At 37.5% G+C, this 6,000-nt stretch overlaps 1 protein-coding gene across 2 annotated transcripts in view; it reads left to right on the plus strand.

Annotated features, from left to right (window-relative positions):
* Window positions 1-5,051, plus strand: part of gnb1.S (guanine nucleotide binding protein (G protein), beta polypeptide 1 S homeolog) — a 54,228-nt gene extending 49,177 nt beyond the window's left edge. The window contains 1 exon segment of one of the 2 annotated variants that reach the window (NM_001090671.1): window positions 2,651-4,215. The gene's annotated coding sequence lies outside the window, so the exon portion shown is untranslated. 2 annotated transcript variants of the gene reach the window in all.
* The last annotated feature ends 949 nt before the right edge of the window (window positions 5,052-6,000 follow it).

Here is a 6,000-nt window from a genome sequence, read left to right on the forward strand (position 1 = left end):
CTTTGGCTTTCTCCCTGTATATCATACCCTACATTCTTTTTAATAAGGTTCCCTGTCCATGTGGATGAAACGCAGTCCACAGCATTAAAATAACCCATAATTCCAAAAGAACTATATGTGGGCATAGCTGGAGCTTGTCATAAAACATTGTCACCCAGTCAAGATGCGTTGGTTTTTACAGTTGAATGCCAGCTCTTTGGTACAACTCAATCATCTCAATTCTTACACCTCTCAAATCCCTATGTCTATAATGAGGTGTGTGATAGCATTATGCTGGAGACACTTTTTAACACGATACAGTGCATCTTTTTAAAAAACCAGTAACACAAAAAATTGTGTTTTTTAAAGGAATGACAATATCATGTAGTGTTATCCTGCACTGGTAAAACGGGTGTGTTCCGAAACACTACTATAGTTCATATAAATAATCTGCAGAGTAGCAATGGGGGCAGCTGTTCAAAGGAGAAAAGGCTCAGGTTAGATAACACCATTATGTTCTACAGAGCTTATCTGTTATCCACTATTTAAAGGAGAACTAAACCCCAGTTAATCAAAAATCACCATCCCCTTCTGTCAATTGGCCCTCCTCACTGCTTTCTCTCCTTAGTAACTTTGTGGGAAAAGTGTCCCCGTAATGTACCTTGGCATATTCATGCAGAGTTGCGCAGCGGAGCTCTCTGGCACCATCTTCTGGTTCCTCGCGGAAGTGAGCACCGGCACGGTGCTTTTTCGCACATGCGCAATTGGGACCAGTCTGGTATTCATGCCTACTTCGCATGCGTGGAAAGCTCCGAAGATTGCCGAAGGAAAAGGGTTTAGTTCGCCTTTAACCTGTGCCATATAGCCTTTTTGTCAATTTCTACCATGGCTACACAGCAGCTTGTTTATATGAACTATAGTAGTGTTTCTGAAACAAACATACGTTTTACCAGAGCAGGGCAAAACTACGTGATATTTTCATTACTTTAAGCCACTTTCATATTTTGTTGTTACTGTTCCTTTAACACAGAAGGATAAATGGATAGCGATACTTATTTCAGAAATAACTAAAATAATCATCCTTTAGCTTGGTGCTAACCTACCACAAGACCCTAGTAATGTGGGATTGGCTCAAGAACAAAAGGTGAATGGCCAATCAAACCCTGATATCGGTCCAACTGAGAATCTGCTACTTTTTATAAAGCTGAGATGTCCACATCTTCCCACTAAAATAAAGAATCCAGAGCAATTCTTCTGGGGGCCAATGGTGGGCCAAATTCACTTTACTAGAGTGTATCCGGCTAACACACAAGCCCGAATGTAAATCTGCTATTGCTGCAAAAGGAATACTTTGCAAACACCATATTTATTTTTATATAAGGGTAATTTCCCTAGTAACCTGTTACTTCTACAGTTTCTATTTTATCATTCTATTTTAAGGAGCCCAGTGTCAGGGGACATACTGGAATGTTTCTAGCTGAATGGGCCCTTAATGGTGCTCTTTATACTAGGGGATAATAGTCCATTTTCAAATTTTCAAAGACATACCATGTGTATTGCTAGAATAGGAACTCCACTGTAGATTTATGGGACCTGTTATCCAAAATGCATGGGACCTGTCGTTTTCTGGATAACATCTTTCTTTTATTTGGATCTTTTCACCTTAAAGGAATAGTTCAGTGTGAAAATAAAAACTGGGTAAATAGATAGGCTGTGCAAAATAAAAAATGTTTCTAATATAGTTAGTTGGGCAAAAATGTAATGTATAAAGGCTGTAGTGACTGGATGTCTAACATAATAGCCAGAACACTACTTCCTGCTTTTCAGCTCTCTAACTCCGAGTTAGTCAGCGACTTGAAGGGGGGTCACATGGGACATAACTGTTCAGTGAGTTTGAGTTTTTAATTGATCCTCAGCATTCAGCTCAGATTCAAAAGCAACAGATCTGACCCATGTGCCCCCCCTCAAGTCTCATATTGGATACTGCCTGGTAACCAGTCAGTGTAAACCAATAGAGCTGAAAAGTAGTGTTCTGACTGACTTGTTATACATCAAATCACTCCAGCCTTTATACATTACATTTTTGGCTAACTAACTATATTAGAAACATTTTTTATTTTGCACAGCCTGTCTATTTACACAGTTCTTATTTTTACACTAAACAATTCCTTCAAGACTACTACTATTAGAAAAGCATGTGAACATTAAATAAACCCAATAGGCTGGTTTTACTTTCAATAAGAATTAATTACATCTTAGTTTGGATCAAGTACAAGTTACTGTTTTATTATTACAGAGAAAAAGGAAATCATTTTTAAAATTTTGGTTTGTTTGGATAAAATGGAGACGGCCGTTCTGTAATTGAGCTTTCTGGGTAACTCGTTTCCGGATACCTATACTAAGCATTACTCTTCTACTAAATCAGAGGTTGTCTGATTTTATGAGAAAAAAAAAGCTATGTATATAGGTGTAAAGAATTCATGCCCTCACAAATCCGTGTTTGGGTGGATCTTGAAAGAAAAACCAGTGTCCTCCTTTCAATAATCACCCAGTTTTAACCACATGATTTACATGATAACCAGTGTTTAATTATTTTGTATTTTTTCCCTAACCTCTTTGATCTCCATGACACCACATGACAAATAAAAAAAGGTTTTTTTTTTTCTTCTAGATACTGAGCGGGCTTCTCCATGACTGGAAGACCATTCCAACCTTCAAAAATTTTAAATCATAGCATATCCGATCCAACCATACTAACGTGGACACCCTTTCTCCCTATTTCTATACGAAAGGGCAGAAAACTCTCCCCTTATTTTGCTGAAACAAAGAGCACAATTATTTGCTATAGGAAGATTATTTTGTTTGTTTTGGTCTCTGACACAGAATTGTGCATTCCTTTTGGGACCGTTTATTCCATTACTCCCTCTTTCCTTTTTGTTTTTTTTTTTTTTACTATTCTTTCTCTACTTTACATCTGTCTTGAAGAATAATAATGATACAAAACACTATACAGTAAGACATAACCAAGAGTTAGCTTGTTAAGCAGAAAGTGATTTCCATGAAAGGTTACCCGAAGGTCCTTGATAAGTCTGTCCAGAATACCACCATTTTGTAGAGTCTTCTGCGTTTGCAGGTATGGAAAATCTGCAGCTATATAAAAGAAAACAGGATTTTTAAAATGACAAGTTTACTTATTGTGGTTTTTATTTTTCCACTGTTGGTCCATAAAGTGAAGGTGGGACTTAAGTGTGTGTGTCAGAGCATTCTGTTACTGCTGTCCCTGTAGAGTTTCATGTGAAAGCTTGCAGCCAATTAATGCCCTCTATTAAATGATAGAAATGGCTAGCTTGCTCCAGCAATTGACTTATTTTTTGATGGCCAAATGCTAGGAAATGGTTATAACATAACGCAATTATTCATATGGGGCATTTGAGAATTTATCAGTTTATTCACCAGGCTGCCCAAAATGTTGTTCCTTTGCTGGTAAATAACCTGTTCTTTTTCCAATGAGTACATTGCCTATGCATCGCATTATATACTATAACTCCTCTTTAAATGAGAGCACGCAGAATTGCAGTGTTCCAGAGCCCAGTCTGTTCAGGATAATCCCAGATTCTCTCTTAAAGCCAATAAAGGTTGCTGCAAGGGTTCCAATCAGAGGAAAAGACAGAGGAAGACTTATTTCTTCCCCCATTTGAACCTGTATCAAGCCCAGCTCAATTTATTTGAGGTTCCCATTTTTTTAAAAAAAAATACCTTTTCTTATGTGGATTCAAGAAAAGTGATCCTGTAATGTAGAGGAGTCTTATTGGTGCTTTACGCTATTCATTTTACAAAAAAAGATCATTTAACACCGACCTTCACTTTTTTTTGAGCATGTCAAATCCCTTAGTCACAAAAAACCTGAACTATAACCCAAGTTCCCCTTTAATAAAACACTGGGAAAAGAAGTTTAAGCAAGTGGGTAATTTTCTCAAGCACTACCCTAGTCCCATCTCCTAGATCAGAGTCAGCCGTGGACAGAAGTCCATATCTGTTCGTTGGGAAACACATTCAGAGATGTCTATGAAACGATGTACAAATTAATGTTTTTGAAAATAATGATCTTGAACTTTCTAAGTTAAATCTTACGAAAGCTTTTATTCTTTTGTTGGCGGGGGGGGGGGGTGTTTGCCATAGGGACGGGTTTTCCTCTTAGGGTTGCATGCTGTAGAGTTGCTTAATAATGTGCAAATAGAAAAAAAAAAAAAGTCCTAGATGTTTTGGTTTTTTTTTTTTTCCTTTTAAAGAAATAACCTGTTTAAAAAAACAAAAACATAAAAAAAGAAGATTCAAATAACTATTGCGGTTGTGCTCATTTTTTTTTTTTATTTTATAATCACCGCTACTCTGTGTATACATTTTCAAAGACGTTCAGTGCAAATAAAAAAAAAATACGAGCACTTTGAAGGGTAGCCTAATTCATTTTTTTTGTTAACAAATAAACATCCTGTTGAAACGATTACATAAAAATCAAGTTTTTTTTGTCAGGAAGGGTTGGGAAATGTGAAATTAAACTTGATTCTTCTGGTTTAAGTTGATGCTTCTCAGCCAGTTCTTGTAGAAAAAGGATCTTGCATCTGATTTTTTTTTTTGTTGTTGTTGGTTACAAGAACAGCTTTCCCTGCCTCTTATTTCTCTTCTCTCTCAAATCAACCTGCTGCTCTCTTGTTGGCTTCTGGGAGCCACAACAAGCGAGTGGAAAAATATAACTTGATAGCCCCCCACATTGTATATGAAAAATACTCAACCTTCGCAGTAGAGGCTTTTACAATTTTTTTTTTTTTTTCTTCTTCTGAAATTTCTGTACAAAAAAAAAAGTGCTGTCATTGTGCGTTAGGCCGGGACCTGGCAGAGAAAGATGCCCCTCCCACTTCTTGCATAAATTACTCTGTAGAGCTCTCTGCACCCCTTTCCCTTTCACCTTTTGTATTTAATTTTAAAGTCAGTGTACTACAAGAACGCTGGATGCAAGATAGATACTATATTAAAATGTACTGTTATTTAAGATGTAATAAAGCAGTTTGACATGAGTTTATAACTTGTGATGGTTTATTGATTTCCCACCATCAAGAGGGTTAGTTTGCCTTGTTCTAAAGATGCCCATACACTAGAACAGTGATCCCAACCAGTAGCTCGTGAGTAACATGTTGCTCTCCAACTCCTTGAATGTTGCTCTCGGTGTCCTCAAAGCAGGTGCTTATTTTTGAATTCCAAACTCGGAGGCAAGTTTTAATTGCATAAAGTATAGTGCAAAGTAGAGTCTCCTGTAAGCTGCCAGTCCACATAGGAGCTACCAAATAACTAGGGATGCACCGAATCCACTATTTTGGATTAGGCCAAATAACCAATCCGAAACCTAATTTGCATATGCAAAGTAGTTGTGGGAAGGGGAAAACATTTTTTACTTCCTTGTTTTGTGACAAAAAGTCACTAATATTTCCCTCCCCGTCCCTAATTTGCATATGCAAATTAGTAGTCAGTTTGGCCGTGCAGAAGGATCCTGCTGAAAAAGGCTGAATCTCGCTGCTGATAGGAGCACCGGCCTGGGGTTTCAGGTAAGTAAATACAATCACTTGGGGGTGCCTAACATTTGGCACCCCCAAGTGCAAACAGACTTTCCTTCTTCTTTAACTTCAAGTGCCCCATGAAAAAATAAGTGCCTTTTCCCAATATGCTTTCAGTCTTAAACATGCTTTTATTTAAATGTGCCTCTTCTCCCTCACTTGTCTCACAGTTCTAGTCAGCTGTAGGACTTTGGATCTGAGATCTGAATCAAAGGAAAGCTTCATGCTTGTCTCAAAGGAACCTACTTATTTTAAAGACGAAAAAGATGAGCGATGAAGCTTTCCTTCAGTTCAGAGCAATACAGATTGTTCCAAAGTCTGGTAAATGTCCTAGAACAGTGGGAAGAGGCAAAGCAATGTTGCAAGAACCTGTTTATTTAATAAAATGGTGCATCATTGTTCATTAAAACATTTT

The sequence above is a fragment of the Xenopus laevis genome, chromosome 7S (assembly GCF_017654675.1).
Source record: "Xenopus laevis strain J_2021 chromosome 7S, Xenopus_laevis_v10.1, whole genome shotgun sequence".
Taxonomy (NCBI): domain Eukaryota; kingdom Metazoa; phylum Chordata; class Amphibia; order Anura; family Pipidae; genus Xenopus; species Xenopus laevis.